This window comes from Arachis hypogaea, chromosome 13 (genome assembly GCF_003086295.3).
Source record: "Arachis hypogaea cultivar Tifrunner chromosome 13, arahy.Tifrunner.gnm2.J5K5, whole genome shotgun sequence".
NCBI classification, from domain to species: Eukaryota; Viridiplantae; Streptophyta; class Magnoliopsida; order Fabales; family Fabaceae; genus Arachis; species Arachis hypogaea.
Genome location: NC_092048.1, coordinates 61,228,029 through 61,237,564, shown reverse-complemented (window position 1 = coordinate 61,237,564; position 9,536 = coordinate 61,228,029).

Sequence of the window (9,536 nt, the reverse complement as noted above, 5' to 3'; positions counted from 1 at the left end):
ACAACTTGGTTTAGCCGCTTAGGCCAGGATTTTATTCCTTCTTGGCCCTCCTATCCACTGATGCTCAAAGCCTTGGGATCCTTTTTATTACCCTTGCCTTTTGGTTTTAAGGGCTTTGGCTTTTTTTGCTTGCTTTTTCTTTTTCTTTCTCTTTTTTTTTTTCTGCAAGCTTTGTTCTTTGCTGCTTTTTCTTGCTTCAAGAATCATTTTTATGTTTTTTTTAGATTATCAATAACATGTCTCATGTTCATCATTCTTTCAAGAGCCAACATATTTAACAGTCTTAAGCAACAAATTCAAAAGACATATGCATTGTTCAAGCATTCATTCAGAAGACAGAAAGCATTGCCACCACATTTAACTAATTAGAATTTCTCTTATTAAAACTCGAAATTTTATTGCCTCTTATTCAAAAGATCTACTACTTTATTCATGTTTGCTGATGATGAGAAAAATAAATTATAGCTTAATTGGAGATAAAATCAAAATAGATACTAATTACTGCTATATGACTCCTAAGGTAAACTTCTATAAGGACACTGTCACAGAGTTATGGCAGAAATTGGAAATTAACAACCTTTATTCTGGGGGAATGGGGATTTCTCTGATCCTTGGGGTGCTTGGTCCTACAAGAGAAGACTTTTGGCGCTTCAATTCCCTTAAGTCACGCCCCTGCTCCTCTTGTTCTTTAAACATATAGGTTAGCATTTGACTGTGTTCCTTCTGTTCTTTTATTATTTGCTCCATAGCTTCCCGTATCTTGGTAATGGACGTCTCAAAATACTCCCAGTATTCAGATTGAGGGATTTCTGGGAGGAATTCCTGTGCTCTCTTCTTGATGGGATCCTCCTGTGCTTGTTGTTTTTCCATTGATGCTTTGGTGATTGGCTTTTCAATTAGGATATACTCAGTTATTCCCATCCTTACTCCAGCGTCCTTGCAGAGCAGAGAAATCACGTTTGGATAAGCCAACCTGGCCTCTTTTGAATTTTTGTTAGCAATTTTGTAGAGTTCAGTTGAAATCAGCTGATGAACCTCCACTTCCTTTCCCATCATGATGCAATGGATCATCACTGCTCTTTTAACTGTGACTTCAGAACGGTTGCTAGTAGGCAATAGAGAACGCCCAATGAAGTCCAGCCATCCTCTGGCGACTGGTTTGAGATTCTCTCTCTTGAGTTGATTTGGGACACCCTTTGTGTTGGTGGTCCACTGGCTCCAGGGATACATATGTCCTCTAGAATCTTATCCAGGTCAATGTCTGCTCTCATCATCCTCCTGTTGAAGGAGTCTGGATCATCCTTTAGCTGAGGTAGCTTTAAGATCTCTCTGATCTTGTCAGGGGTGGTATGAACAATCTTCCCTCTGACCATGGTCCGAAATTCATAGAAGGCAGTTCCAGATAGTTTTTGCTTGTCAGTCTGCCACATATTAGCATAGAACTCCTGGACCATGTTCCTTCCTACTTTCGTTTCAGGATTAGCTAGGACTTCCCAGTTCCTGATTCGAATTTGCTCCTGGATCTCCGGATATTCATCTTCTTTCAGATCGAATCTAACTTCCGGGATCACTGATCTCAGACCCATTACTTTAAGATAATGGTCTGAATGTTCTTTAGATAAGAACTTCCCTTGATTCCAAAGTGGTTTTGGAACGCTCTCTTTCTTGCCTCTTGGAGTGGGTTGTTTTCCTTTAGGAGCCATGATCTTAGTGATCTCGGATAAACACACCAAAATTAGAGGTTTTCTTGTCCTCAAGCAAAAGAAAAGAAAGGAGAGGGATAGAAGGAGAGCTAGGTGCAATTGTTGATGGAGGAGGAGGGAGGCCGAACCCAAATTTAAAGGGATGGGGGGTGAGTTTTCGAAAAATTAAAAAAGATAAGATAAAAAGATTGAGTTGAAAAAGATAAGATAGAAGATATAGTTTAATTTTGAAAAGATTTTTGATTAGTTGAAAAGATTTTTGAGTGAAAAAGATAGATTTGTTTTCAGAAAATTTTTGAAAAGAGTTTGGATTGAATTTGGAAAGAGGGATTTTTAGAAATTAAGGATTTTAGAAATCAGGGTTCTTAACATGTTCATGTAAAAATCATGCATTGAGACATAAAATTTGAAATTAAAATGGAAATACGTGTGGAAAAATGAATTTGGCTCCTCCCTGCTGTCCTGGCGTTTGAACGCCCAAACACTGCCTGTTTTGGGCGTTCAGCGCCCAAATGCTGCTCTCCTGGGCGTTCAACGCCCAGCTGCTGCCATTACTGGTGTTCAACGCCCAGTGGGTGCCCCTTTCTGGCGTTGAACGCCCAGATTGCTACCATTACTGGCGTTTTCTTGCCAGTGAGCTCTTTCTCTCTGTTTTGTGTGCCGAAGTCTTCTGTAAATGATTATTTACCTTGTTACCAAAACAAATAAGAATAAAAATAGAAATAGGACAAAATGCTTAGAGGATTGTTGCCCCATGGCTGGGTTGCCTCCCAGCAAGCGCTTCTTTATTGTCTTTAGCTGGACCTTGCTGAGCTTTTAATCTAGCTTCAGCCTTGAGCATTCTTGCTCAATGTTGCCTTCAAGATAATGCTTGATTCTCTATCCATTGACAATGAACTTCTTATCAGAATCAATATCTTGAAGCTCCACATAACCATATGGTGATACACTTGTAATCACGTATGGTACCCTCCACCGGGATTTCAGTTTCCCAGGGAATAGCCTGAGTCTAGAGTTAAACAACAGGACCTTCTGTCCTGGTTCAAAGATTCTAAATGACAGCTTTCTGTCATGCCATTTTTTTTATTTTTCTTTATAAAGCTTGGCATTTTCGAAAGCTGTGAATCTGAATTCCTCTAGCTTATTTAGCTGGAGCAATCGTTTTTCTCCTGCTAATTTGGCATCAAAGTTTAGGAATCTGGTTGCCCAGTAGGCTTTATGTTCCAGTTCCACGGGCAGGTGACATGCCTTACCATACACGAGTTGGTATGGAGAGGTCCCTATAGGGGTCTTGAATGCTGTTCTGTAAGCCCACAGAGCATCATCCAAGCTCCGTGCCCAATCCTTTCTACGGGTATTTACTGTCCATTCCAGGATTCTCTTTAATTCTCTGTTAGAGACTTCAGCTTGCCCATTGGTTTGTGGATGATATGGAGTGGCCACCTTGTGGCGAATTCCATACCGAACCATGGCAGAGTAAAGCTGTTTATTACAGAAGTGAGTGCCCCCATCACTGATTAGTATTCTAGGGACACCAAACCTGTGAAAGATATGTTTCTGGAGGAACTTCAGCACTGTTTTAGTATCATTGGTGGGTGTGGCAATAGCCTCAACCCATTTTGATACATAGTCAACTGCCACCAGAATATAAGTGTTTGAGTATGATGGTGGGAAAGGTCCCATGAAGTCAATTCCCCATACGTCAAACAACTCAATTTCCAAGATTCCTTGTTGAGGTATGGCGTAACCATGAGGCAGATTACCAGCTCTTTGGCAACTGTCACAATTACGTACAAACTCTCGGGAATCTTTATAGAGTGTGGGCCAATAGAAGCCACATTGGAGGACCTTGGTGGCTGTTCGCTCACCTCCGAAATGGCCTCCATATTGAGATCCGTGGCAATGCCACAGGATCCTCTGTGCTTCTTCTCTAGGCACACACCTACGGATAATTCCGTCTGCACATCTCTTAAAGAGATAATATTCATCCCACAAGTAGTACTTTGCATCAGTAATTAATTTCTTCTTTTGTATCCTGTTGTACTCCTTGGGTATGAACCTTGCAGCTTTATAGTTTGCAATATCGGTAAACCATGGTGCTTCCTGAATGGCGAATAAATGCTCATCAGGAAACGTCTCAGAGATCTCAAGAAAGGGGAGGGACGTCCCTTCCACTGGCTCTATCCGGGACAGATGATCAGCCACTTGGTTCTCTGTCCCTTTTCTATCTCTTATTTCTATATCAAACTCTTGCAGAAGCAATACCCATCTGATGAGCCTGAGTTTTGAATCCTTCTTTGTGAGTAGATATTTAAGAGCAGCATGGTCAGTATACACAATCACTTTTGATCCTACTAAGTATGATCTGAACTTGTCAATGGCGTAAACCACTGCAAGTAATTCTTTTTCTGTGGTTGTGTAATTTTTTTGGGCATCATTTAGAACGCGACTGGCATAATAAATGACATGCAGAAGCTTGTCATGCCTCTGTCCCAATACTGCACCAATGGCATGATCACTGGCATCACACATTAGCTCAAATGGTAACGTCCAGTCTGGTGCAGAAATGACTGGTGCTGTGACCAGCTTAGCTTTCAGCGTTTCAAACGCCTGCAGGCACTGTGTCAAACACAAATGGCGTGTCAGCAGCTAGTAGATTGCTTAGAGGTTTTGCGATTTTTGAAAAATCCTTTATAAACCTCCTATAGAATCCTGCATGCCCCAGAAAGCTTCTGATTGCCTTAACATTGGCAGGTGGTGGTAATTTTTCAATTACCTCTATTTTTGCTTGATCCACCTCTATTCCCTTGTTTGAGATTTTATACCCAAGAACAATTCCTTCAGTCACCATGAAGTGACACTTTTCCCAGTTTAAAACTAGGTTGGTCTCTTGGCAACTTTTCAGAACAAGTTTCAGGTGATCAAGACAGGAGCTGAATGAGTCTCCATATACTGAGAAGTCATCCATGAAGACTTCCAGAAATTTTTCCACCATATCAGAGAAAATAGAGAGCATGCATCTCTGGAAGGTTGCAGGCGCATTACATAGCCCAAATGGAATCCTTCTATAAGCAAACACTCCAGATGGACATGTGAATGCTGTTTTCTCTTGATCCTGGGGATCTACTGCAATCTGGTTATAGCCTGAGTAGCCATCCAAAAAGCAGTAATAATCATGACCTGCTAGTCTTTCTAGCATCTGGTCTATGAATGGCAAAGAAAAATGATCTTTTCTGGTGGCTGTATTGAGCCTTCTGTAGTCAATACACATGCGCCACCCCGTAACTGTTCTTGTAGGAACCAGTTCATTTTTTTCATTATGAATCACTGTCATGCCTCCCTTTTTTCGGACGACTTGAACAAGGCTCACCCAGGGGCTATCAGAAATAGGATAAATAATCCCAGCCTCCAGTAATTTGGTGACCACTTTCTGCACCACTTCTTTCATGGCTGGATTTAGCCGCCTCTGTGGTTGGACCACTGGTTTGGCATTATCCTCCAATAAGATTTTGTGCATGCATCTAGCTGGGCTTATGCCCTTAAGGTCACCTATGGACCACCCAAGAGCTGTCTTGTGTGTCCTTAGCACTTGAATAAGTGCTTCCTCTTCCTGTGAATTTAAAGCAGAGCTTATGATCACTGGGAAAGTGTCACCTTCTCCCAGAAATGCATATTTCAAGGATGGTGGTAATGGCTTGAGCTCGGGTTTAGGAGGTTTTTCCTCTTTCAGAAGAAAGTTCAGAGGCTCTTTCATGTCCCCTGAATCCTCCAAATCAGGCTGAACATCTTTAAAGATGTCTTCCAACTCTGATTCGAGACTCTCAGCCATGTTGATCTCTTCTACCAAAGAGTCAATAAGATCAACTTTCATGCAGTCTGTTGATGTGTCTGGATGCTGCATGGCTTTGACAGCGTTCAACTTGAACTCATCATCGTTGACTCTCAGGGTTATTTCCCCCTGTTGGACGTCAATGAGGGATCGTCCAGTTGCTAGGAAGGGTCTTCCTAGAATGAGAGTAGCACTCTTGTGCTCCTCCATTTCCAGCACAACAAAGTCAGTGGGAAAGGCGAATGGCCCAACTCTGACAATCATGTCCTCAATCACGCCTGATGGGTATTTAGTGGAACCATCAGCAAGTTGGAGACATATCCGGGTTGGTTTAACTTCTTCAGTTAAGCCAAGCTTCCTGATAGTGGATGCAGGTATTAGGTTGATGCTTGCCCCAAGATCGCATAAAGCTGTCTTGGTGCAATTACCTTCTAATATGCATGGTATCAGAAAACTCCCAGGGTCTTTAAGCTTTTCAGGAAAGCTTTTCAGAATGACTGCACTGCATTCTTCAGTGAGGAGAACTCTTTCTGTTTCTCTCCAATCCTTTTTATGACTTAAGATCTCTTTCATGAACTTGGCATAAGAAGGTATTTGCTCAAGTGCTTCTACAAATGGAATCTTTATTTCAAGAGTCCTGAGATAGTCTGCAAAGCGAGCAAATTGCTTATCCTGCTCCTCTTTCCGGAGTTTTTGAGGATAAGGTATCTTGGCTTTATATTCTTCAACCTTAGTTGCTGCAGGTTTATCGCCTACAGAAGTGGTTGAAGAAGCCTTTTTAGAGGGGTTGTTATCAGCATTTGTGTGTGTCTGATCCCTCACTGGCAATTGAGTGCTAGAGTTAGAAACTGGAGTGACGTTAGACGCCAACTCCTTGTCTGTTCTTGGCGTCTGAACGCCAGAATTGTGCCCATTTTGGGCGTTCAGCGCCAGATCTTGCCCAAGTTGGGCGTTCAACGCTAGATCCTTGCCCATTTCTGGCGTTGAACGCCAGTTTTGGGCATGGTCTGGGCGTTCAGCGCCAGCCTTCCACCAATTTTCTGGCATTTTAGTGCCAGAATTATTTTTCCCTGGGCTCTTACTGTCCTCAGGTGAATTTTGGGTGGTTTACTCATTTCTTAGCTTTTTGCTGCCTTGAGGTGGGGTATTTAATGTTTTCCCACTTCTTAGTTGAACTGCTTGGCATTCTTCTGCTATTTGCTTTGACAGCTGCTGCTTTGTTTGCTTAAACTGTTCGTCCATATGTATATTAGCCATCCTTGTCTCTTGTAACCTTTCTTTGAATTCGGCTAACTGCTTTGTTAGAAAGTCTAATTGCTGATTGAATTCAGCAGCTTGTTTTACAGGACTGAGTTCAGCAGTTGCTGTCTTAACCTCTTTTTTCATGGAAGGGTCACTACTTAGGTACAGATGCTGATTCCTGGCAACTGTATCAATGAGCTCTTGAGCCTCTTCAATTGTCTTTCTCATGTGGATAGATCCACCAGCTGAGTAATCAAGAGACATCTGAGCTCCTTCTGCAAGCCCATAATAGAAGATGTCTAACTGAACCCACTCTGAAAACATTTCAGAGGGGCATTTTCGTAGCATCTCTCTGTATCTTTCCCAGGCATCATAAAGAGATTCATTATCTCCTTGTTTAAAGCCTTGGGTGTCCAGCCTTAGCTGTGTCATCCGTTTTGGGGGAAAGTACTGATTCAGGAATTTTTCTGTCAGCTGTTTCCATGTCTTTATGCTGGCCTTAAGTTGGTTATTCAACCACCTCTTAGCTTGATCTTTTACAGCAAATGGAAACAGTAATAGTCTGTAGACATCCTGATCTATTTCTTTATCATGTACTGTGTCAGCAATCTGTAGAAACTGTGCCAGAAACTCTGTAGGTTCTTCTTGTGGAAGACCGGAATACTGGCAACTTTGCTGCACCATGATAATGAGCTGAGGATTCAACTCAAAGCTACTGACTCCAATGGAGGGTATGCAGATGCTACTCCCATATGAAGCAGTAGAGGGGTTAGAATATGACCCCAGAGTCCTCCTGGACTGTTCATTTCCGCTTAGATCCATGATGGAAAAAGGGAGATGATGTAAAATAGAGAAAATATTTTTATTTATTTAATTTATTTATTTATTTCGAAAACAAAATAAATTAAAATAAAATAAATAAAAATGGGTGAAGATTTTCGAAAAAATGAGGAGAGAGAAAGTGGTTAGGAAGTTTTGAAAAGGATATGATGATTTTTGAAAAAGGTTTTAAAATTTAAAAAAAAATATGAATTTTAAAGGAAATTTTCGAAAAATTGCTTAAAAATGGAGAGAAAAAATATTTTTGAATTTAAAGAGGAGAGAGAAAAACAATAAGATAGCACAAGATTTTAAAATTTTTAGATCTGATGCTCCTTGTTTTCGAAAATTTTTAAGGGAAAAACACTAAGGAACACCAAACTTAAAAATTTTAAGATCAAGACACAAGGAAAACTCAAGAACACTTTGAAGACTCACAAGAAGACAAGAACATGAAGGAAGAACACCAAACTTAAAATTTTTTTAGAAAACCAAAATAAATTTTCGAATTTTTTTTTTTGAAAAATCAACAAGAAAACACCAAACTTAAAGTTTGGCACAAAATTTAATAGAGAAAATATTATTTATGAAAAAGATTTTTAAAAAGAGTGTACCCAACTGCCACGGGCTTAGACTAATGCTCTAGCCAACTGGGCAGTAAATGTAACACTTGTTTTAAAGAAGGATATTTTTAACCAAGAACAATAATAAGAGACTCTAAACCAAAAAGAAAAATTTTCCTAATCTAAGCAACAAAGTAATCCGTCAGTTGTTCAAACACAAACAATCCCCGGCAACGGCGCCAAAAACTTGGTGCACGAATTATGAATCACACTTTTCACAACTCGTACCACTAACCAGCAAGTGCACTGGGTCGTCCAAGTAATACCTTACGTGAGTAAGGGTCGAATCCCACGGAGATTGTTGGTTTGAAGCAATCTATGGTTATCTTGTAAATCTTAGTCAGGAAGTCAATTATGTTTATCAGTAGAATTTCGAATAACCAAGAGAGCATAAATTAAAGGTTACTTGTTATGCAGTAATGGAGAATGTGTTGGAGTTTTGGAGATGCTTTGTCTTCTGAATCTTTGCTTTCCTCTGTCTTCTAATTCACGCACACACGTCCTCCTATGGCAAGCTGTGTATAGGTGGATCACCGTTGTCAATGGCTACCATCCATCCTTCCAGTGAAAAGATTCCCAATGCGCTGTCACCGCACGGCTAATCATCTGCAGGTTCTCACTCATGCCGGAATAGGATCTGCTATCCTTTTGCGTCTGTCACTACGCCTAGCACTCGTGAGTTTGAAGCTCGTCACAGCCATTCGATCATTGAATCCTACTCGGAATACCATAGACAAGGTTTAGACTTTCCGGATTCTCATGAATGCCGCCATCAGTTCTAGCTTATACCACGGAGATTCTGATTAAGGAATCTAAGAGATACTCATTCAATCGGATATAGAACAGAGGTGGTTGTCAGGCACACGTTCATAGTTTGAGGAAGGTGATGAATGTCACGGATCATCACCTTCATCATAGTTAAGCGCGAATGAACATCTTAGATAGGAACAAGCGTGTTTGAATGGAAAACAGAAATACTTGCATTAATTCATCGAGACACAGCAGAGCTCCTCACCCCCAACAATGGGGTTTAGAGACTCATGCCATCAGAGAATACAAAGTTCAGATCTAAAATATCATGAGATACAAAATAAGTCTCTAAAAGTTGTTTAAATACTAAACTAGTAGCCTAGGTTTACAAAAAATGAGTAGACTATGATGGGTGATGCAGAGATCCACTTCTGGGGCCCACTTGGTGTGTGCTGGGGCTGAGATTTAAGCAAGTCACGTGCAGAGGCCATTTGTGGAGTTGAACGCCAGTTTTTGTGCCAGTTTGGGCGTTCAACTCCAGCTTTTGATCCTTTTCTGGCGCTGGACGCC